This window comes from Propithecus coquereli, unplaced genomic scaffold (genome assembly GCF_000956105.1).
Source record: "Propithecus coquereli isolate 6110/MARCELLA unplaced genomic scaffold, Pcoq_1.0 Scaffold386, whole genome shotgun sequence".
Classification (NCBI taxonomy): domain Eukaryota; kingdom Metazoa; phylum Chordata; class Mammalia; order Primates; family Indriidae; genus Propithecus; species Propithecus coquereli.
Window position 1 is genome coordinate 215797 of NW_012149574.1, and position 25672 is coordinate 241468.

Below are 25672 nucleotides of genomic sequence, written 5' to 3' on the forward strand. Positions count from 1 at the left end.
GGGACTTGAAGAATTTGTGTGGAGAGTAGGACAGACATTATATACAAGGGAGAAATATGATGAAATCCATTGGGATAGAAATTAACATGGCGTTTTGGGGGAGCAGTGAAATGAGTTTACTGAGTGAAATGAATGGTTTGAGGGGGAGAGTAGGGAGAAGCAGGTAAGATGGTGAAGTGAGGCTGTTGTGTAAACCTGAGAAAATAAGGATTCATCGACATGTTATGGAGTCCATTCATTAATTCATTCATTCATTCTAGAAATATTTATTGAGGATATGTTTCGTACAAAAATTAGACAAGGCTTTTCTCCTTATGGAACTTATATTCTAATGAGGGAAAATAACCCCCCCCAACAAAAAAGAAAATAAATAAACAAGATAATCTCAGATAGTGATTAGCATCGTGAATACATTAAAATGAGTGATAGAAAAGAGAATGACTGACTAGAGTAGTAATGACCCAAAATGGGAAGAACAGAGAGTAAACAGAGAGTAAGTGGAAATTCTTAAGACTTGGAGATAATTGGAATAGAGAGGAGAAAAGGAAGACACAGGTGGTGTATAGCTATCTACTCTAGGAAATTAAAGTTTGCTAATGCCAGTCATATGAACTGGAAAGGCGGAAAGTAAGAGAGAGGAAAAGTTGAGGGGGGCTAGGAAAGCTCAGTGTTCCCATAACTCCTCCTTGTTGTGGTCATCTACTAATCCCCTGGTCATCACTCCCAATTTCTTGAAGATTTTAGCCTCTAGCTCACTAATGTTCTTTTTAGTTCTATCCCATCACAATTCATGGTCATTTCAGAGTCTAAATATATAATACTTCCAATGCCTCCTCTCAATTCCTTGAATTTCTCTCATAACCTATCCTCTACTCTACCATAGGTACTCATTCCCATGGCTATCCTTTTGACCTTTTAAATATTATACTAATAATTACAACTTTCCATAATCTCAGTTTCAAGTATCCCACTTTCCATCCACGGCCTAATATCTTCACAGTTCAATCCCTCTGTTACTCCTATTACAACAATTCCTTAAGCCCACTAGGACCTCTAATTCATTTAATTTACCCATAGCCCCTCATATTCTCATTTTATTATACAGCTTAGATTCCATGGACAATGATTTTAATCATTTCTGAGACTACACTCTTGACTCTTAACCCTTGACCTCTGTGCTTTTCTGACAGACCTCAGCTATGCTGACCGTGTGCAACTCCTCCCTATTCCATGCCTGCATGCCAGCTGAGTGGGGCTGGAGGAAAACACACAAGCACACTGATGCCTCTCACTTTAAATTCAGAATCACTCAAGGAGGCCCTTAGTGCTGCCCAGCAATTATGTTATGTTTCCCTGTCCATTCATTTTCCCATATCTCTGCAAGAGTATTCCTTATCTTTCTCTCTCTCGAACTTCCAACACCTCTTCCCTTATCTTTACTCTTAACTTAAAACCCTTCTTCCTACTTCACTGAGAAAATAGAAGCAATCAAAAAAGAACTTCACAAACACTCACTCTTCAGCAAACCTACCTTCCCATCTGCATCTGTGCCTACATACTTTTACGCCTTCTCTCCTACTACTGTGGATAAACTCTGTGTACCATGTCTCAGCCCTCCCCTTATTGTGATTAGAACCCACATCCTCTGACATACTCATAAATGATGTTCCTGGAAAAGTTCACCTCTTTCTTCTTTATCAAATTTCTTCTTTCTACCAAATGTTTCCCTACTAGCATGCAAACACATTGTCCTTTCTTTCATCCTAAAAAAACTCTTATAACCCATATTCCCTGAAAGTTACTGTCCCATTTCTTTGATCCCCATCATAGCAAAACTTCTTAAGAAATTTCTATAATCCCTTTAGACACTCTCCATTCCTGTTCTCTAATTCTCTCTTCATCCTTCTAGATTAGTTTTTGCACCCACCAGGCTAGTAAAACTGTTCGTGCTAAGGTCACCAATAACTTCCACATTGCTGAATCCATTAACCAAATCAGTCTTCATCTTTTCTCATCTCTCGGCATCATTTTGCATGACTCATTATTCTTTCTCCATTAAGGTACTTTCTTTACTTGTCTTAAATCCACCACACTCTCCTAGTTTTTTCCTACGTCACAGGCTATTCCTTCTCAGTCTTTTTTGCTAGTATGTTCTCATCTCTCCAACATGTAAACATTAGCAGGTCCTAGAGCTAAATCCTTGAACTTCTTCTCTTTATCTCCATTAACTGCATTAACGTTTGCACCCAAGCTTATGGTTCAAGCTTGTCTCTCTAGTCTTGGCCTTTATCCAAAATTCTAGGCTCACATATTCAACTGCCTACTCAACATCTCCACTGTATGTCTAATGAGCATCTCAAACTTAACATACTGGAAATGGAATTTCTTATTTTATCCAACAAATACATAGTTTTCTCCATGTTGGTAAATAACATCTCCATCTTTACGGTTGCTCAAGTCAAAAATTTATTTCTTTCCCTTTCCCTTTCCCTTCTTTCAGCCCTGTATTTCTCTCACAAATCCAACTAATGAACAAATCCTGCAGCTCTCCCTTCAAAATGCATCCAGATGTTTATCACTTCTCATCCTCACCACCACTACTACCCTGATTCAAGCTGCTGTCATTTCTTACCTGGATTATTGCAATATCCTCCTAATTATCTTCCCAGCTTGTGGGCTCACCATTTACAGTCTATTCTCAAATAGTAGCCAGAGTGATGTTTTGCAGTGTACGTAATGTAACTTCAGCCAGGTGATGTCACTCTTCTGCTCAGAACTCTCTAACGGCTCCCCATCTCACTTGGCAGAAAAGCCAGATCCTTTACAATAGTCCACAAGACCCTATGCTTTCACTTTCCCCTATTACCTCTCTGTGCTCACTTAGCACTCCACCCCTGGCTCACTCCTCTCAAGCCTCATTGACTCCTTGCTTTCCTCAAACCTACCATGCATGCATGATTTCACCTCCTTTGCACTGGCTTTTCTCACTGCCTTAAATGCGTTCCCCAGATAAGGCTTGTTTGCTCATCGTCTTCAGGTCTTTTCTCAATTGTCACTTCTAACTAAGGCCTTTTATAACCACTGTATTTAAAATTGTAGCCCCTTCCTTTGCTTCATAGCACTCAATCCCTTCAGACATAAGATGTTTTATTTCTATATTTATTTCCCCTTGACATGGAATTTATGTTATTGAGATTTTTTGATTTTGATTGTTTGTCCATCTGTTTTGTACTCCGAGAAATCTCCAGTGCCTGGCACATACAGGGTATTCAGTAAATATTTGTTGGATGAATTGAAGAAAAGAATGAGTGCTTCTTGTCCTGAGTTTTCAAGTGCTTTTATTAAATGTAAAACATAATATTGTAACATGGGCCACATGATTCTCCATGGCAAAATTTTCTGATTCTTCAAAATTAATTTTGAAAGTAAGAGTGCTTTATGCAGGCTTATCCGGAATATTAGATAGGCCACTATTTCTGTTCAGTACCCAAAGCAGCAACATCCAAAGCATTTATTAATTTTTTTCATTTGGTAAATGTTTATCAGGGAATATGGGTTTTCTAGACACAGGTAATGACGTGTGCAAAGACTCAGAAACATAAGAGAACATAGCACAATGGACTCTTGCCATATTACAAGTGAGAGCTAATGATGTCCTGAGCTGATGTGGTGCAGTGGGGATGAGAGAGGTAGAAATGTGAAAAGCATCAAGAGGTGAAAGGTCACTAGAGTCAGGAAACCTATTTAGTGGAGACATAAAATACTGTCTACCTTTATAAGGCTATAAAGTAGAAAACAATTATTAAAGGATTAGATAAGAATGGAACTCAAACATAGAGGACACGGGTTGTAAAATTCCTTTCGTAAATTGCAGACTTAAAATCCCTCATTGTCATACTGACTATAAAAATATTCAGTATGTCCACTGGTGACCCTGCCAAAATCATTTGGAAGCTGCTCCCAGATCAGACTCCTAACTCTTATTCTTCCAACCCATGACTGACAGCTCTAATAGTTTGAGGTCCCAAATTTTCTACCTACTAACCTCACCCTTCCTCAAGGTATTTTTTCTTATTTTATACATAAATTGCTAAATTAAGAAATAGTGAAATGTGTGTATTTGTAAAAGGTAAAGGTATAAAGAAAATTAGGCTTTTTAAATTTGTAAGTTTAATAAATTAATATTAGTTTTAAACCCAATTAACTGTAAATATTGCTATATTGCTTTCTATGCAAAAAAAAAAAAACTGCTCTGGTTATTAGAATTACCAATGTGTATGCACTGGTGATTATTTGAGGGTTGATGAAAAAGCAACAGATGATTCCCCAGTATGGAACTTGGGCAGAAGAGTAAAGGACAATGCTCTTTGCTCATATAGAAAACATAGGAGGGAAGAGAAAGTGTGAAGGAAATGAGTTCAGCTTGGCACATTTTGAATTTAGGATGATTTTGAGATATCCAATTGTAATTGTCCAGTGGGTCATTTATTAATAATATATAGAGAGAGAGGTCAAGAGAGAGCTAAAGGCTCAAAATACAGATTTGAGAGGTATTTTAAGACAGTGAGATATAGATGTCCAGTGGGCAGTGGACATATTAGTCTGAAGTATGTGTAATAAAACATTATAAGATATAAACCTGGATATCATAGAACTTATAATCACTTACCTGGTATGTGTTAGACTTTTTTCTCTTAAATTTACTCCCATTTATCCCCCACACCAACACACAGCCTATCCCCAGGCTTCCTTTCTATTTAAAAATATCTACAGTTCACCACCTGGACCCTTTACATTGCAGATGTGCCTTGATTTCTGTAACAATTTTATACCTCAAAAGTGTGTGCAGAGTAAAATTATGTACATGAGATCACACTGTCAGTGAGCTAGAAGCTCTCATTACTTTAAGAAACTATGGAATGAGTCTGCTTGCGTTATCAACGGTATTCTCCTAATGTATCTATTCTCTAAATATTTTTGTCAGATTTTCTTTTCTAGAGTGCATCATATTCATCTGTTATAATGTCAAATGATTGGGATATTTAAGGAGACCCCGGTTAAACAATGAGAGCAAAGTCATCTTTATTCTTTTTCTTTCCACTTGAAGGAAAGGAAACAGAGGCATTCAGAACTTAAATAATTCCCTAAGGGCCAGCCTAAGTCAGCCATCCTACAGAAATGGACCTTTCAGTTTTACTGTTCTGTGAGATTCTCTTTTTTCTTGCCTTGAATTATTTAAAAATGTTTTCTTACCATACCCCTTTTGTCATCCATATATCTCAATAGGTTTATTTATTTACTTTTTTATTTTAGAATGTCTTGTGTCTGTTCTGTCTCTTTATACTTGAAATCTTCCTGACAGAGGCAGCCATTGAGTGGAAAGTTTATGTCGATTTTATAGTAGTAGTGGTAATCTCTGTTGTCTCGATTTTCTAGAATCTGCCTTCTCGGGGGACTTCTCTCTGCTGTGCCCCTTTATTGGCAATCTCACTTTTTTTCTTGTGTCTTACCTTTATCTCTCCAGAAAAGCTTCTGCAAAATATGTCTTCGCCACCAATCACAATGCTGCACTGTTGGTGTATGCAGTCTCTATGGTAACTGGGATACATGCCACAACACCAAGATTACTGGAGCAACTATCATAGTGGGGAAATCAGCACATGCCCTCACCACAGAAGTTTCCCCATTGAAACTAGATTCAGATACTTCTATTTTAATATGCAGGACAAGGAAGGTGGCAGAGGTAATGCTATAAACCCAGTCTCTCTAAAGGCACATTATTGGGTTTTGATGGAATTCTCGAAGTTGATCATATTTATCATGAATAAAGCTAGACTGGTGTGCTGTTTCTGACCAGACATGGATAAATTGGTTGAATTTGAGGAGGAGGTTCCTTTTGCTTACAGATACATAACTAGTCCCTAAACAAGCTAATTTTACTGAATTAGGATGTATTCTTAGGTGAGCTCGGGAAATTACCAATATGCTGTAAAAATTATTCACTGGCATTGTGGAGACAGCCTTTTTCAGGTGGTTTCCCCAGCAACTGCATTTTTGACCCAGGAAGGGCAAAAGGCAAAACTGGCTCTCTCTGAGCATGCCTTACAGTGGGGGCAGTTCTGTGGGATTCGAAGGGCATAAAGATAAAGGAATGAGGCTCTTCTGGTGTGCTTCCTTCAGGACTGAACTTCCTTCCAAATATACAGAGGATTGCACTCCCAGGTACAGCCCAGTAGAAACAAAGGGCCTAAAGCAGGGTTTTATAACTTTATTCCTGTTGGCATTTGGGGCCAGATAAATCTGTGTTGAGCAGGGGTATGCTGCTGTGCATTGTAAGAATTTTTAGCAGCATCCCTGGCCTCTGCTCACTAGATGCCAGAAGCAACTCCTCCAGCTGTGACAACCAAAATTACAAAGGTCGCCTGGTGGGGACAAAAATAGCCCCAGGTTGAGAACCACTGAGGCTTGATATAGCTTGAGTAAGAAAAGAAAAGTCCCAGATTCTTCATTCAGTTAGTCATTCAGCAGGTATTTATTGAATCCCTACTCTCTTCCAGGCACTCTTCTATGTATCAGGGATACAGCTATGAACAGAGCCCTGATCTCATGAAGCTTAAATTCTAGCAGATGCATAACACTTTCCTAACCAGCGGGATCGCTTTCCCTCCATACAGCCTAACAGCAAACGCTTCAAGCCAACGGAGGGCTAAGAAAAGAAAAACACAAGTTCACATTTGAAGACTTTGTTTCAGTTTATGAACCTCAAAAATGGTTTTGATTTAAAAATGAAACTTGGCAAGTGATTAGTTCATATGTTTTAGTTTATAATATGTTTTAATCATTTTGGGTGTTTTCAAAACAAATGGTGAGATTAGGGTTTTTTTTCCCCCTTCTATTTTTGGACCCTTTCCTCCAGAGAGTCCTTCTCTTGTGTTTAGTTTTGGTGTTCTTAGTATATTTGAAGAATGCCTTTAAGTATCTGAAATGTGTGCACGTGCTTGAAAGGAGGTGAGGAAGAAGAAACATAAGACTTCATGATCCTGTTCAAACAAATACCGATACCACAGGCCCATAGCAGTGTTCAGGCATCACATTCTCAAGGAAGCCTCCTCAGAAACCCCTCATGAGCAAGTCCCCTGGCCCAGGTAGTCTCCTAGCACTCTTCATATATCCTTATCACCGTCATAATTAAGGAACAGACTGTGAGCTGAGTTGTTCAGTTTTCCCCTTGGAATGTAAACTCAGCAGAGATTAATACCATGTCTGCTCTGTTCACAATTTTACTGTCTTCAGCATAGGATCTGGCACACAGTAGGTGCTTAAGAAATATGTGTTGAATGACTGACAGACTGACTGAGAAACCTAGCTTTTGGGGTGTCCTGCCCAAACACTTTTAGCCTGTACACTGCCTATAGATTAGCCTACCCCTGGTCTGAGGCTTCATGGTGTTGATCATTATTTTGTAGACTGAAGTAATATGTTTACTTTCTAGTACCAAGCATTGGTCAAGAGTTAAACGAGTTTAGAGGATAAATGCTTATGATTGTCAGTGTGTGAGGCACAGAGTAAAATTATATAACTTATTTACTTTTCTTATTTTCTTGTTTAATGTGTTTCCTCTACTAGAATTTAAGGTGGAGAACTTGATCTGTCAATAACATTATCCTCTGTGCCGAGAATGGTGTCTGACACATAGTAGGTATTCACCAAATATGTTAATAAATAAATGGTAGGCATTCCATCAATACTGTGTTGATTGATAGATTAATTATTTATTAGTGAACCAAAAATGCAATAACGTGAAGTTCTTATTCATTCATCCAACATCCTAGAACAGTGCCTAGTGCATAGTAGGCAGTCTATAAATATTTGCTGAGTGAAAGAACTAATTAGCATTACAACATATTCAAGGATGGTTTGTGTTTTACTAAGTGCATTAATTTGCTAGGGCTGCTGTAACAAAGTACCACAAACTGGGTGGCTTAAACAACAGAAAGTTTTTTCCTCACGGTTCTAGAAGCTAGACATCCAAGATCAAGGTGTTGGCAGGATTGGTTTCTTCTGAGGGATGTGGGAGAGAATCTGTGCTATGCCTCTCACCACCTTCTGGTGGTTTTCCAATAATCTTTGGTGTTCTCTAACTTGTACAAGGATCATTCCAATCTCTGCCTTGATCTTCACATGGTGTTCTCCCTTTGTGTATGTCTGTGTCCACATTTCCCATTTTTGTTAGGACATATGAGACTGTGGCCTACTCTACTCCAATATGGCCTCATCTTAATCACATCTGCAATGACCCTATTTGCAAACATTGTCACATTTGGAGGAACTTGGGGCTAGAATTTCAACCTGGGAATTTGGGGGAACATAATAAATCCATCATACTAAAATATTAGAGATCTTCAGATAGTAACATTTTGATTGGTGACTTCTATTTGGAAAACATCAGGTTCTCAAAATAACATCCAGTTTTATGATTCTATATGGAAATTGATGTGGCAGTATTAAACACCATTTACGATGTTATACAAAAATATGTGTGTTTATAGAGAGAAAACATGAAGAAAGTCCAAGCAACGTGAATGTAGATAGTATATTTTTCTTGAATGCTAAGCAGCTTTGTGTGACCAGATAAGGGGTTATATGAGAAAGACTGCTGAGAGACCCCAAAGGGATTTGTATACAAAGCACAGGGCTTGAGGTTTGGGCTTTATTTTACAGACATCAGGGAACCAACCTATAAGTCAAAACTTATTGAATGGTAAAGGGTATAAAAAGGGTGAATTATATTGTATGTAAATTATACCTAAGTGAACTGACTTTAAAAAGAAGGAAATAAAACAAAGAGGTTGAAGAATGGACCTTTGGGACTAACAATTCCAGAAGTTTTTGGTGACCTTGGCAAAAAAGGGTTTAATTAGAAGCATAGCTAGACAAACCAGATTTTAATGGTTTGAGGAATAAATGGAAGTTTAAGAAGCTTGAAGGTGGCACAAAAGAGGCAAAGATCAGGTCTGCAGAAGGTGATTTGTTGTTTGTTGGTTTGTTATGGTTGTTATTGTTGTTTATTACTTTAGATGAGGACAGCTAAAGCATATTGACAGGCAGAAGGAAAATCAAAAATACAAAAGAAAGAAGGAGTAACTGATACAGTAAGATCTGGAGGAGGCCATCAGTGCTACAGAGAAGAGTCTCTGAGATGTTACGGGTGGGTTCAATGACAGACATGCAGTGATGGGAAATGCCATTTGATGGCCTCTGTTTTCTCTGTGTAAAAGGAGGCAAGGTTAATAGCTGAGAGTGAAGAGTAAGGGGTTGGTTATAAGTAGTTAACTAGAGTGATAAATGAAACCACGGAATGAGCAAGGAAACTGACTAAGAACAAATAAAAAAATTGGAAAGTAACTCTGAAACCCCAGCTCAAGCTGGAAACCATAATTCTGGAGGAGCACCAGGCTGTACACTTTTGTGATTTTTCTCCAGCATTGCTCAGCAGCCTGGGAGCTGCTTAACTAGTGATGTTAAACATTTTTCCCTATACTTGCGGGCCATTTATGTGTCTTCTTTTGAGAAATGTCTATTCAGATCCTTTGTCTATTTTTTAATTGGATTATTTGGTTTTTTCCTCTTGAGTTGTTGGAGCTCCTTATGTATTCTAGTTATTAATTCCTTGTCAGATGGGTAGTTTGCAAATATTTTCTCCCATTCTGTGGGTTATCTCTTCACTTTGTTGAATGTTTCATTTGTTGTGTGGAAGCTTTTATGAAGTCCTTGTTTTCTGTAGCCACCTATGTCCCAGTAAGGAGGCCTACCCTTACCACACGTATCTTTTGCCACAGATCTCAGAGAAACCACAGAAAGCAGACTGAATACATTAGAGGGCATATTCTGGATTCAGAAACATAGCCTGGTGGTCAGGGTTTCATCCCCAACTTGCCATTAATTTAAGGCAGCCATCATTACCATTATCACAGAATGCTAATCCTTAGGAAAAGAAGGTTACCTATGCATGTAAGAGTAGAAGAAATGGGAACCTCCCATGAGGCAATGGAAATAATCTTGACAGGAGGCAAATGTTTTCACTTTTTGCCTCAGATTCCAAAAGTGTACTGATGTTTCCCTCAAGGAATGCTCTTTTACTTCTCTTATTTTAAGAATCTCAATTTATTGTTAGTCTTCAGAGCTGGCACCCTTCTTTTGGCCCTCATTTTCCTTTTCTATGTTTTCTTTCTCCTTGCTTCCTCCTATCTTTAGGCATTCAATGTTGTCATATGTCTCAGTAACTTTCTCCTACTCAATGACCAAATAAAGTATTCCCATAGGCTTGGTATTGGATTTTTCCCCCTCAAGAAGACTGGGCTAAGAAGTTGGTACTTGGTTAGAGAACACTTTTAGGTACTTTGCAGAAAATAATGTATACCTAATCCATATGCCCTATGCATGCAGATGAACCTGGGTGTCTCTCTGTGGTATTCATAAGGAAAGCTCTGCTCCTATGGGCCCTGTCTCCATATGTCAGCCTAGCAAAGTAACCAACCATGTTATTCACTGTGAGATACCATGCTCTAGTTATCCTTTACTTGCTTGAGTGGGCTGCGATGAATATAATACACAGAGTTTAGTGGTTCCTCAACCCTGGGAGAATTCCTGACCTCCTTCTCTTGATGTCATCTATGTATACATTCAAAAAATGGCTTTGAGGGAATTTCAATAAACAACTTTAAAGAAGTCCTCTTTTCTTCACAAATATAAGTCCTTGTAAAATCCCTTTTTTCCCTTTTTTTTTCCTCCCCCTGATCCTATTATAGCACCAGCAATGCTAAAAACCAGCTGGTCTGGAGACTAATATGACCAGACATGCCATGAATTTTTTAAATCTCAAAAGTCCCAGTTTCTCCTTCTTGGTCAATCAGATATAGGTTTTTTATATATATGCAGTTGTTATCATAAGTCTTCTCTAAATTCTTTTTTTTTGGGGGGTGGAGAAGCTGTCTCACCATCTCCTAAAATTATTCCTAAACACTTCTTTGTTATAAAGAGGTAGAAGAAAAAACCTGAAGAATGGAAGAGAAAGAAGTATGAAGTGGTGGAAGATGGAAAGAGAAAGTACGCTAGGAAGGAATAGAAACCAATGAGGAGATGGAAAAAGTAGAAATTCCCCTTTTCCCTAGTCCCCTCAGTCTGCTTTTAGGTTTGATTTTGCTATGTCTCTTACCTAATGTCCCCAAATGACCTCTTGCTAGCAATTTGTTCTACAAAAATACTCCTTTCACTACCAGCAAATATCTCCTACTTGCCCAGCAGGTTGAAATCTCCTTCCCCAGCATCTAAACATTCTCCCCAGCCTGCCAAGCCCCTAACCTACTGACCCAGAGGACATGGACTCACTGCCATTAGTTCTACCCACCCCCACCCCATGCCAGCATGGGGAGTGTTAATGGCTGGGCTGATGTAAATCTGAAAGAACTTAGGCAATAATTTGGTTTTACTTTATTAACATTCAAAATATAAACAGGTAAACTACATGTTGAATTCATTAAATTCTTCCTCCACTGTTTAGAAATATGAAAACTGAATTTTTAAAAAAGGGATTGATTGGTGTCATGTACGTATTCACTTCTATTTATGCAAAATAATACGAGTGTTAACATGGAAGTGGAATAATAATGGTATTTATAATTTCATCTCCACTGTTTATATAAGATGAAAATGTCCAAAAAGAAACAGGGAGAGAAGATTTGCTTTTCTGTACATACATTAAATTCTTCCATTTTTGTTTATAAACATATGAGGAAGGAAAACAAGTTTAACAAATGAGGATGAGTTTGTGTTCTTTATACCATGTTCACTGACATTTACCTAAAGTGGTTAGGTTCAGAAAATACTAATATATACCAGAGAGAGTACTTCCTTATAAAGAAACATAGGGACTAGAAACATGTACTCTGTTAAATCCTCTCTGACACTGAGATGATTTGAGCAAGATTATGGCCCTCTGTTGAAGGCTGAAATTGTTCTATAACAGAGAGTAGCAAGTACTATGTCTATAATACCAGTGATTTGTAATTTGCCTGTAAGTTGAGATATTCTTCTTAGGGGCTAAAGCCCATTAGTTGTTCCAAAAAAGAAAGAAAAAAATAGTGCTCTGATTAGACTGTAAAGACTCATTTCAAAAACTTAAATAGTTCTGAGCAAACTTTTATGATATCTTCCTGGCTGTTTGAGAAAGAAAATGTTGGTGGGAGTGGAGAAAGGGTTTCTTATCTATATAAAAATGAGCTGAGTTGATAATATAAGTCACAAAGGGTCAGGTCATTCATGAAGGGTTAATGGATATCACAGGGCAATTGAAAAAGAGCAAATAAGGAAGAAGAAGAAGAAGGGTTGTTAAGAGGAGGTCGTTATATTTATGCTAACTTGTCTAAAGTGGGCTAATAACCTGTCAGTGATCATGGAGACAAAAACTCTCCAAAACATACATTACAGTGGAAGATTCTTGAGGGCAGGGGTGGAATCCAGGTGACAGAGTAATAAGTAACAGGCTCTGAAAAACTATCTGTTGAATTAATGAATAAATACATGGCTCCTTCTGGGAAATACTTTGCATGTTCTCCCTTACATAAACCAACTCTCAAGATAAGTTCAGAAACTGTATTAGGCTTTTATGAGAGAGCTGAAATTTAACAAGGACATTAAGTTAAGAATTTTAATTAATTTATTCCTTTTAATCCCCATTCACATTCCTATTCCTGTTCACCCCCATAAGCAACCATATTTTATTGTCCATTGGACCAATTTTGCATGGAAGTGTTAATGAGGAGCATACTATATTGGGCCTTATAGACCATGGTAAGGGCTTTAGAATCTCAAGCATCAGTGAGCCTTAAAAATTGTAATGGACAACAGTCTTTGAAATCACCACAACTTTGTTATTTCAGAATGACCAGATGAGGCACTTCCAGCCAAAGGCTAAAGGCACAGATGTAAGAGCTCGATTTAGGCTATATGTCAAATATGATATTTCTGATCTGTATAAATAAAAATAAACTATGCCCCATTGAACCTTCCTTTTCTGTGTATTGGGCCAGTTTTACTCACCAGTTTATTCCCAGTTGGCAGCCATACCTAGAGAAGCTTGGGGAGCAATAGTAAATATGTTTTAGAACTTCTATACGGTCTTCAGTTCCAAAGCATAGGATTTAAGCCACTTTAAGAATTTTAAATATTAGATAGATTTCCCCTTGTACTAACTGTCCACTGAACTAAGAATTCTAGACTTCCTGGGCATTTAATGGTGTGCACATAAATCATTTTGCAGAGAAAAGAGAGGTTGAAAGTTCACACAAGACATGCATGCTCTCTAACCGATCCCTACCAAAGTGAAGCAACTCGCCACACATGCTTTGGAAAATGGGAGAGATCTGATAGTTTGTCTAAGATGAGACATTCAGAAGAGGTCATTTTCTTGTCCACTTATGTCAAAATCTTCAAAACTCTGAAGCCATATACTAGTAGAATCAAGGGAAGTAGCACAGAATTTTTCTGGTCATTTACAAAGAAGACAGACTTAAAATCTGATGACTCTTTTGAAAGCTTCTAACAAGACCTAGGCTCCATATGTCTGGCCAGGATGTGTTTCTATGATTTATCCATGGAGATTTCTAGCAGAGCCTTATACTTACTGTCTAAATTAATGAAATTTCTCTCTTTTTTTTTGTCATGACAAAACCACTCTCTATTATATACATTATGTTAAAGGGTTTTTTTGTTTTGTTTTGTTTTGTTTTAGCATGTGGACATATTCTAGAAAAGCTTTTTCAGTTTTATCATGTTGACAAGCTGATTCCATTGAATCGCAATCATCATGTTCACTTTTTTTTTCTTTTTTGAAAAGGTACAAAACAGTGATCATCTTAAAGTTTTGAAGTGCATTCACTATGGCAAAAATAAACCTAGAAATACATAAACGTATTCCTTGAAATGGATAAAAGATGAATTCTGTCATTCTTCTCCTTGACCATTCTTTTGAAACCATTCAGGATAGGGAGAGAAACAGTAGTTTCCTCACAGACACTCCAGAAAAATGGGATTTTTAAAAAATGTTCTGAATATAGATCAAACTTCTATACCTCAGTATTTATTAATATTGTATATTATTTGTCATTTAAAATGGACACCACAAGTTGAGTGAATGACATGAAAGGGTTTCATTCAAGGATTTTTGAGTATTTTTGTACCCTCAGATAAAATGCTATTTGATGATGTTTTAGGGTCACACTGCTGTTATGAATTAGGGCACATATATCCCTGCTCCTCCCAATACCATGCTTTCCTCACTGCAAGGAAAAAAAAAAACCACATGATCATGCTGCTGCTGGGTCATTTAAAGCATTGAGTGGATGTGTGAAATGAGAAAAAAAAGCTCAGTATGGGGTTAATTAACTCTGTGGAGTTGTGGGTGGGTCACTTCCTCAGGACCAAAGCATGCAGGAGGAACCATGCATGTGCAGACTTACAGAATTAAAAGGAAGCTATGAGTCCTCAGACTCTAGGGCACAAATTGATTGCCTTTGGAAACAAGAAAGGAACCCTTTTGTGAAGTGAGTACTTTGGGCTTCGTTGGTCAGAGACGAATGGACTTCCCTTGAAATATCTGGTGCAGGCCACTGTCAGATACTAAAATTGAATCCGTGGTTTGAGAAAGCCCTGGCAAATGTGGCACTTTTAAAAATTCACCTCTGCTGACTCTTTTAAAAATCATATCTTGCTTAGTTTCTTTTAATGTGCCTTATTTTTCTAGCTCTAATCTTGGAAACAACATAATTTCTTTCTGAAAGTATGGGTGAATCCTTTATATTTTCATAATTGTGTTTCACGGTGTTTCACAGACTGCTGTGGGCTCCCCGCCTGCTGAGATCCGCTCAGCCATGGGTTGGCCTGAAGATTCCCACTACGTTGTTTACAATCTAATCCTTGAAGTGGGAGGTTAAAGAGCAGACAAAAAACATTCTCAATTCCTAGATCATTAATAGGTGAATATGAGAATTCAGATATTAACAAGGAAATCTCACAGGCCATGATTGCTAGGGCAGAAGGATATTGTCGAAGTCTCCCCGAGCGTATGCTAACGAAGAGCCGGGAACCAATGGAGATTAACCATGAGGAAAACACTGATGACAAATATTTTAATAAAATTTCAGTGCAAACCACTTGTGTTTTTTATGCTTGTACCAAAAATACTCAGATGTTAGTAGAACTGCACTTCATAGAGTGTATGGACAGAAAGAGGAAAAATATTTGTGATTTTTGAGAGGAAGAACATATATATGATGTATGCTTGTGTATGTATATATCTTTATTTGAAGTAAAACTGTAAGCAGAATTGGCTTCTTGAGGTGGGGCAGCAGACCCTTTTAGCAGTATAATTGGAAAACTTGAAGAATCCAGGACAGAACCCACCACCACCACCACCAACACACACACACAACACACACACACACACACACACACACACACACACGTATCACCAAATACCTCCCTTCTTACCTGTGACAAAAACCTGAATTTGGATCTTGTAGAGACAGTTAAGAAAATGCAAATTTCCCAAAGAGGAAGTATTAAAACAATTAAATGAATACATTTTTAGCAAACTGAAAGCAAGTTGTGGTTGGGGAGGATGGAGAACTAACTGAGAGTGTCCCCAAAGAAGCAACCCCAGTCCTATTTGCCTCTTTTTCTTCTACTGCCTGATGACAGGAATGTGGAGTGCAAATAAGAAGGGATGGAGGGAGGCAGGGAATAAGTTTTATGAATTCTAACAATCTATGTCATCAGCTTATTGTGCCGCAGCTTTTCAAAATTCAAGGTGCTGGTTAGCTTGGCAACGTCACTGTTCAGTTCATACCTGTCATTTGAAACAGCATAAGCAATGGTTACATGCACTGACCATTATCCTAGTTAGGTTGTCAAAGTTAGCTTAATGCTGACTTTATTTTCTGGAATGATACTGAACAAAATGTTTCTTTTGAAAGGTCTTAGACCTCTATCCTCCCAACTCCTGATCATAATAATAACCAACCTTAAGAAGCCATTAGTGAAGACTAGAACGATATCCTATAACAAGTCAGCAATGAAGAAATTGGCATAGTTTGTCTCTTTGATTCGTGTTCTTATGGAAACAATGGTTGCAAAATAAAACTACATTTCTCTCTCCCAATCTCTTTTTGTAACCGGATCTTCTTTACAAGTTACATTGGGACTGAAGTTTGTTCTGTATTTTTTTTTCCTTAACAAAGGTTGAATAACACTCAAACGCTTTACTAGCCAAAGTCCATCTTTAGAAATAGCTTTCTTCTATAATGTACTGCCAATTTCTTATGTGTGTGTATTTTGACCTTCCTGGTGCCTCTGCTATGGGCTGCTTGTTGATTGGTACATGTTAGTGTTTTGCTTATAAGAGTTGGGCAATAGTTCAGTGATCCAGTCCAAATCTGGGCCATAGATAGAATGGGCTCATCTTCTATTTAAGAAATGTGGCAAACTGCTTTAAATGAATTTGGTTCAGACAAGGTCATTGGAACTGTTAATCTAACCCTGTGTGCTGTATGTAATGAACACTTCTGCTGAGCTCCAAAGCTGCAAGGTAAATAGACAAAAAAGCCGGTTAACTTGCCACCCTTGTTAGAGCTTCTCTCTGAGTCTGTTATTAGATCTACATTCTTAATCATATGGGGCCCATTTTGGTCATTTAAAGGAATTGTTCACTTGTTCTCCTGATGTCTTTGAAGATAGTCCTGGAAGTAATAATAGTGAGTTCTTATCCTATTTTCTGGACTTTTTTCTAAATTTTCTTTCATTGGAAATTGAATTTATATGCATATTCAATACCAGGTTTATGAAATATTCAGCACATTTTTTTAGACATAAAAGAATTAATTGTTAGAATGTTTTACTCTAGCTAATCATTATGTTTAACCATGGTAAATTCAAGTACATTTTTACTCAATTTTATTTGTGTTATATGCACTTGGCAAATTGAATCAATATGTAAATACCATATATACTGTTTTGAATTTAATAACTTATAGACTATTATCTAATCCTCTTTAAACTGTAGACTGTATTTTACTGAACTGTATTGTGATTATGGATAATTTTTAGGGTCAGCATTTTATAGGATTTTGGAGAATTATATAAAGCTAAACAAGACTAGAAAAGTTATTGAATTCATCCTCCTGACTGGAGGCAGAGCTGTATTTTATTCCTTCTAAAATTGATGAAGATTTTCTTATTTTTAAAAAGCCAGGAAGAAAGAAATTTCATAACTGCTTTTAGCAATCTATTTGATTATTTACCATTTGTATATTTAGGATGTTCATCTTTAAGTCTTAAATTCTTCACTGGATGGTTTTGCCCTAGGACAAAATGCCGATAATTATTCTCTTTGTAACAACTCTTCTTATTGTCAAAAAACTATGAAGACACACCTCAGCTCTTTCTTTCCTAAGCTAAATTTTCCCAGTTTTTTTAAACATTTGCTTTTGTTTCTATAGCTCTTTCTGTACCCAAGTGGCAAAGGGGACTATTTTAAAAAGTTCTGTCATATATGATGCCTCTGAGAAAGGCACTGCATATTTTAATTTCACTGTGCTGATGTGGAAATAGCCACAGCTTTTTCATCATATGCTGATGGACAGAGCATTTGTGTTCATTTAACCTTGAGGTTTAAACTTGTTCCCAAAAAAGTAACTGACTCATAGCATTGGCTAGACCCAGGAATAAAGAGCATCAGTTTTCCTAATCTTAAAACTCATCTTGTCCCCACTTCTAAAATGCACTAAAATTAACTTTTCCTTGACCTCTCTCTGGTGCTATTTATTTACTGATTTAACAACTATTTTCTATTATCTTTGTCTCCTAAAATAGATGGACAGCAGTTATTCAACAAACATTGGAGTGTCATGCTGTGTTTAACATGCTATGCTAGGCTTGGGAGATTCAAGTGTGAGCTGTTAGCAGACTCAGAGATGTAGATGTCCCAGGCATGTTCGGGGAGGAAGAAATAGGCTGTCACAGTATAGGAGGAAGCAGTGGTGGGGAAAAAAATTTAAAAGCTAGAGAGGTGGGTTGGGACCAGATTATGAAGGATCTTGAATGCTCTAAAGCAAATCATTGGTGGTGACAAGGACAAAAGTAACATTTTCAATCTATATTACAGAAAGCTCCTTCCAAGTCTCTCAAACACAGACCATACCCATGTTGTCCTCGTGGCTTAGTGTCTGACAGATCATGGGATACAAGTACCTGCCTAATTTACATCTTTTGATGTAAATTTAGAGTCATGATTTTTTCCTTTTGTATTGTTTTTAACCATTTGAGGGAACCATTCGAGTAATGACAGCCTTCTGTTCATACCGCTCTGGCTATTTCTTTCTCCCTCCTGCTGTGCCCATATTTATTCCAAAGTCCTCTGTACAACTAACATTACTTTCTGTGTTTATACACTGAGGAGTCTTAGGATGGATTTGCGTATAATAGGCACAATCATTTTGCACCAAATGGCATTAATGGTAGGCTGTGAGCAGCATTATGACGAAGTGCCTCTAAATGATCAGACCACATGACAATAGTGCCAGACCGTTTCGGCATCCACTAAAGAATATCAGTTTACTATAAGTCAGAGGACCTACTGTATCAATCCATAAAGCTACAACTTTAGGAGTTTGAGATATGGAAGAAAAAGTTGCTTGGAATCAGATTGTGAAGGGTCTCTGAATGTCATCATGCCAAATGTGTCTAGGTTAGGAGCTTTGAGAAACCATCCTGAATGTCTTAAACAAATTTCGTCCCTGCCAACCCTCCCAGCACCACTGTTTTCATTTCATTCTAGTCTCTCAGACCCTATACTTATAACAATCAGGAAGGATCAGGAAGACTTGTATGGGGTAAAGTGTTAAGTTGTATCTTGACAATGTCTCAGGCTCAGAAATAGTCCCAGACCTAATTGCTGAACTTTAGTTTTTAAATCTTCTCTGTTTATTGATCATTACCTTATTTTATCGTCAGAATTTTTGAAGGTAGACATCCTTTAGGGTTATTATCATAGCTTCTTAGGGAAAGATAAAGTATCATTACCATGCCATTATCATTCTTTTTGAGATGGACCCAAAATAATATGGTCTTAAATCTTAAAAAGCAGACCCCAAAATATGTATGACCATTTATGGCATTTATTGTCTTCTTATGACTGGCCAAAAGGAATACAAGTACTTCAAGAAACTTGTCTGCAGGAGACTCCAAGGTACCTACTGGGAGATTGCACATATGAATAACCCTTCCATCTGATTTTATCTTATAACCCCTTTGCTAGATAGAAAATAGAGAATTTAAAACTCCCAAATTCAGGGTGCATGAAATGTCATTAAATCTAGTATAGAATTTTTTGAATCTGTCAGATAAAGGAAATCATGTATCCAGAGTGAAGACAGAATATCAGCTGACAGGAACCTGTGAAGCTGGCACTTATTGTGAGAGACATATGAATCTAAAAATCCAATAGTACCTCATCCTTTGAACTTTTCAAAATACTGGAAGCCAGAAAGATATTAGGAAAATCAATAAGGTAAAAATTGTCATCCTACTATTTGGAATAACTCCCACATAAGAATTAATTAACACAATACTTCTAGAACATTAAAGCAATGCTGCAATATTATTTCTACCCATAGAAAACAAAGATACAAACCCACCTAACTTCTAGAGAGAGTAGTTGAAGAAAACAAGATTAGAAAGATGAAAAGGCATGTCGAAGAGGTCATTTCTGTCCTGTTGTCACACCATTTACCCTCTTCAACTAGAAGGATAAGTGTTGAACTTCAGTTCATCCAAATTCCTCAGCTCTGTCATCAATGCTGTGACACATTCTAATTTTCTGACTCATTTATGATGAATAAGCTTTCCCTTTTCTATTCACAATGCTAAAAGTAACCAATTTTCGTGAGTTATGATTACTTCTTTTCCATTTTTTATCGCACTGTTATTGTTTCCTCTGAGCAAAGTTTGTCTCACCCTTTATCACCCAATGTGAATCCCATGTGCGGAAAAGCCGTGGACAGTAACGTCGCCTAGGCTTGGAGTTAGTCAGGAGGAATGAGAGTCTTACGACCCAGATTCCGTTTATAACCCAGCCAGATACCTCAGCTGGCAAGTGGCTCGGCTTCCTCACCATAAAATGGGTATAATAATAGCTTTCCCTTACCACTGTGAAATATTTAGAATACAAATCAAGCCAAACCTGTCTCCTTCCAAAGAGAAGCTTAAACTAGCCTGCATAATCCTGAATGAGCCCAGATTTCAGGGGGAAACATAAAGTGGCAAACACCTAGAGGTAGTGTAATTTAGTGGTTAAAATATGTGGACTTTGGAATGGTACCGACTTATTCAGACGCCAACAGCTGTTTGATTTGGGGTAAGTTTCCTAATTTCTCAGATCTCCCTTTTTTCTCCAGTATATTGAAAGTAACAGTATTTTCTGTTGTAGTGAGGATTAAATGATATACTGTTAACAACGCTTTTCAAACTCTTCCACTTGGGTGATCCTCAAGTTAGAGTGAATGATCCAGTACTAAAGGTGCCTGCCAGAGCATTGCCTAAAACAGTCTGCCACAAACAAGACTTTTCAGTGTGGTCTCAGGTTTTACCCTAAAAATACATACAAATTTTGCTTTATATTTTTGTTTTTCACTAACTGGAAGTTCCACGAGAACAAGAACAGTATCTGTTTTGTTTCTTCTATAACATTCAAGAAGTAGTTATTGGATAAATTAATACATCTACAATAAAAGTTTAAATTACTTACCCACAAAGAAAACTGACCCTCCAGGAAGATAGCCATGTCTTTATTATTTATGTTGTGGCTTTTTGTACTCCCCATTATACTGTTCCACATCCCTGGGTATGCCCATATCCAAATTTGAGAAGCATTACTTAGCAAGATACCTGAAACTACACAAGGTACTCAGTAAATAGTACCTCTTGTTATCATTATCATTTCTCTGTTCAACATTTCTCTACCCCATTGTTGCTAAGGCTCTATGGGCATTTTTAAAAAGAAATTACAAAGCACTAGGAAGGCAGGAGTCTGGGCTTCAAAGAAGCCTGTGTGTCTCTAACTGCATACCCTCACCCACTTGGAGCTCTATTTCTTATATATTTTCTTTATTCCTAGCTTCAATTTGTAGTGTTTTATTAAAACTTTCTAGGAGCAAGGAGCAGTAGGATTGAAGGAGGGTTTTCTCCCGTCTCTGCCTAGGCCAGATGTTACCAGCCTGGGATTCATGGATGGCCCTTCATAGAGTCTGGGAACTCCCTGAAACTTGATATTTTTGAGGAGTTTTCTGAAAAGACATGTTTTTATAGGAATCTGTATCACCTTAAAATATTGATAACCACTACCCTAGAACATTGTGTAAATTGGCCAGGCATGGTGGCTCAGGCGTATAATTCTAGTACTCCGGGAGGCAGAGGCAGGAGGATTGCTTGAGGTCAGGATTTCGAAACTAGCCTGAGCAAGAGTGAGACCCCATCTCTAGCAAAAATAGAAAAAATTAGCCGGGCGTGGTGGCACACCATGGTGTGTACCTGTAGTCCCAGCTACTCAGGAGGCTGAGGTAGGAGGATCACTTGAGCCCATGAATTTGAGGTTGTGGTGAGCTGCGGTAATGCCACTGCACTCTACCAGGAGAAACAGAGTAAGACTCTGTCTCAAAAAAAAAAAAAATTATGTAAATTGAAATTAGAATTGACTAATCTTTAAAATTACAATTAATAATACTTTTAGTTCCTTGGAGATTGACACAATATAATAATTTTCACTTGGAAATCATAAAACTAAGATTAGACTTCACCATAAGTCATCCCCCTCCTCCTCCTCTCTCTACTCATCCCCCCACCACGTTTTAATGTTCTGAATTATTTAGGCTTTACATTTTCATATTCTTTGCTAGATATTTGTGCTTTGAACCTAGCAAATATTTTTAATCTTTGTGGAATTATTATAGATAATTCTTTGCATTTCAAATAGAAACAACTTATAGACATATAATGTGAAGGTCACTTAGGTGGTAAAGCATGTAAATAACAATTTATATGTAAAATAATAATTCAAATTGAACAAATATAAATCTATGTATATGAACACATAGTCTCACAATTGCAGAGCAGATTAATATTCAATCAAGAAGGAGGTGGTCTTCTGACATTTATGAGCATTTATGAATTGTATAAGAATTCTGAGATTAAATTTTAGCCTTAGTATTAAATTTGGGATCAGTATTATTATTTTACATTAATGTATAAGGATAACAATTATACCCAATAAAATCTTCAATTTAAGTTGGCTTTGTATTAGACTGTGACATACACACTGTGATTTTTCTCTCCATCTTGGATTCCTGTCATTGACAGCCAGCCTGTGTGTCATTTGACATCCAGGAAAGATGGCTTTTCATTCCAGACCTTGGAGGTATTAGTCAATCTGGGTACACTGATCTCTTTGATCACATCAAAATTTAATTTTGACTAATTTTACGAATAAATGCTTCTTGAAATTTAGAAAGGAAAGTTATATGCTTAGATGTGAGAACATAAACACTAAATATAGTTTTTAAAGAGCATAATATATTATTGAGAGTCATCAGAAAAATGATAATTGAACATATTTCATAGAAAATCACTAATCTTATTTCCTCCTTTTCCCCAAAGGTTGGGAAAGAAAGTAAGCTCGAAAAGGGTGAGGGACAGAAAGAAAGAAAGACAGAGAGACAAGAAGATAGGAAGGAAGGAAGGGAAGGAGGAGGAAGGGAAGGAGGAAAAGACGGGTAAGTAGATAGGGAGGAAGGAAGACAGAAAAAAGCTAAGAAAAGATGCCTCAGTGCAGTAGTCTAGTATCCTGGATTGTAGAGAAGACTAGAACATAGCAAAACAGAGTTTTAAAGTCTTTGAAGACCAGTCAGTCTTTTTTTTATATTTAAATTTATATGTACTTTCAATAAATCATACATAATCTAATTATCTTGTTTAAAATTTTCATTAAACTCGTCAATTTTGTGAAACCTTTTGAAAGCATTGGAGATCTCCAGCCTCTCTCGTGTTAGCGTGCATTATAATCCAGGCTGCAGATTTTCATCTTAACTCTTCTTGTCACCATCCTTCACACCTGCACCTACACGGGCAGAGTTTTGCATTGGCCACAAAGGGGAAATCGTTTCTTTGGAGTGATCTCTGCAATTGTGCATTTGTCCAGAAAACTTTCTGAGAAGGGAAGTCTCTTTAATTGCTAGTTTTCTGCTTTAACCTTTTTCAGTGCAAAGTTACTTAATCAGGTCCTTCTACTTGATCTCCTTTAATAAAGTTTGTTTTACATGTTTATGGAGGCCTTATGTGAAGGCCTTAAAATCATGGTGTCAGAGAGACAAGAATTCAATCAGCATATATTAAGTCCTTGATATGTTTTAGTGAGGTGGAGATGGTGGTGGGGGGACCTGCTTTGTTTTCTCAATATGCTTGTTTGGTTTATTAATTTTTTTTGGATCTGCTGTTACTTCAATTTTATCCTCCTGTAAGAGAAGCTATCAAAACAATGGTGGGAAGACCAGTCCTATATTAATTTATTGATCTAGAGATTGAAAAGGATAATTATTGGATTTTAAACACAGTAGGAGAAACTGTTAAGGTCGAGGCCCCCCAAACCTGAAATTTTCATCAATAGAGATGTGTTTTGCGGGATAGATGCTTTAGTTTAAAATCACGTTATCCGATTATTTCCCAGCGTATGAGGGACGTTCTAGGCTGCTGACAAGGGGTAGAGGAGGCAGTATCAGAAGGGAAGCCAAGGAAGCAAGGCAGACTTTGCCAAGTTCTCAGCAACACTGAAGGTTAGCAACACAGAGATGTGTTGAATTTGTTCAGAGGCTCTTCTCAGCATTAAACATAATAAATTTACCTTAAAAGAGCCAAATTTTATCAAGATTTGAATCCCCTTTGTCAAAATTAGCTAAAATTAGTCATGTGCTATATAGTAAAGCTTTTACCTGTTCTATTCCATGCCACCCAAAAGAACTTTCTGCAGCGATAGAAACGTTCTGTATCTGTGCTGTCCAATAAGGCAGTGAGTAGCCACTTGTCAGTACGGAGCACTTGAAATGTGGCTAGTGTGATTGAGGAACTAAATGTTTACCATTTTATTAAACTTTAAAGAATTTGAACTTAAATACACAAATGTGACAAGTGTATTGAACAGTAGTACAGCTCTAGAAAATTCTGTATGGTAGAGATCAAAATGAAATTGACAAGGATCTTGGCATTCCTTGTGCTGGGAAAGTACTACACTGGTCATCATAGCAGGGGGTCACACTTTGGAAATTTTTTATTAAGCTGGAGCTCCTTTATTTTGGGGCTTCAGGTAACAAAATGAGCTCCTTTAGGAATGACCAGGCCCATCTATACCTAGATTTGCTTTCCTTCTTCCCACTGTATCATTGGATTTGTTTTTAATTCCTTGTTTTTTCCTTGATTTTCAGCTCTTTGACCATCAGTCTGTGGCCTGCCCCTGCTTTTTATGTAAGTAAGAGTGATTTTTTTTTAACCTTTAAAAAAAGTGGCAGATGTGGAAAATTTTGGTCTTTTTTGGCATATTTTCTAGTTGACTTTGTTGTGGTTTCTAGTATTTCTTTAGTAAGTATTAGCTTCTTTTGTGTTTGGAATTGTTGCTGTTGGTGGTAGTGGTAAGTTGCCATCCATGAGGGGGCCGAAAAGACCAGTGGCCCAGCCGCTGTGCTTGTATTATGGTACCTTTACTTGGCCACAGCTGCTGTTTGCAAAAGTCACTGCTCTTCTCAACTATAGCCTACATTCTGCAGCCAAATACCAGCAACAGTTGAGCTTTTGCTCCACTGTCAATCATTGGGCAATTATTTGTTCTTCAGTTATACACCCATCCCTAGGTCCAATAGTTTTTAATTTTAACTCATATATCAGAGCTTTCATTTATTGACAAAATTTCTAATATCCTTTTACTAAGAAGTACAAGAATGAAAATTAAATAGGCTAAAATTTTGTGCAAGATTATAAAATCTAGGAGGAAAAAGAATTTAGGATTCACATATCAGAAGGCTTATAGAAGGTACCATTCTTTTTTAGAAAACATGAGAAGGCATTTGGAGGGAGAAAAAACCCTTGATTTTATGTGAAAAAAAGAGAAAATTTATTATTTAAAGCCCAAACAGGCTGCACTGAATGAGTTCGGTTAAATTTTACTTTAAACTACTTGAAAAAGGTTCTGGGACAAAGAACCCAAATAATCAAAGTCACTATAAGAGACACCACCGAAGAGATCCTACAGGTAATGACAGTCTCCTAATGTGATAAATAGTCATCAACATCCTCTGGCTGCTTCTCACTCTCTGGTGAGCACTGTCCCTTAATCACAACATTACATCTTGCTTCACTGAGGTATTTCTTGTGTTCTAGTTATTTGCACAGAAAGGAGGTTCCCATCGCTCTTTTTCTTGTGTGTGGCTTCCAGTAACATTCCTAGAAGCTAGTGGCAAATATATTTAGGGGATCAGAATCCTCCAAAGGATGCTAAGGCTAAAGTCTAATGTGACAGTTTATT

The 25672-nt window shown here is 37.3% G+C and overlaps 1 protein-coding gene across 2 annotated transcripts in view; it reads left to right on the top strand.

The window, feature by feature from the left end:
- ZBTB20 (zinc finger and BTB domain containing 20) overlaps positions 1–25672 on the top strand; it is a 275017-nt gene that overhangs the window by 90832 nt on the left and 158513 nt on the right. For both annotated transcript variants that reach the window (XM_012652264.1, XM_012652266.1), the window contains exon 2: positions 24579–24618. The gene's annotated coding sequence lies outside the window, so the exon portion shown is untranslated. The remainder of the gene's footprint in view (positions 1–24578; positions 24619–25672) is intronic.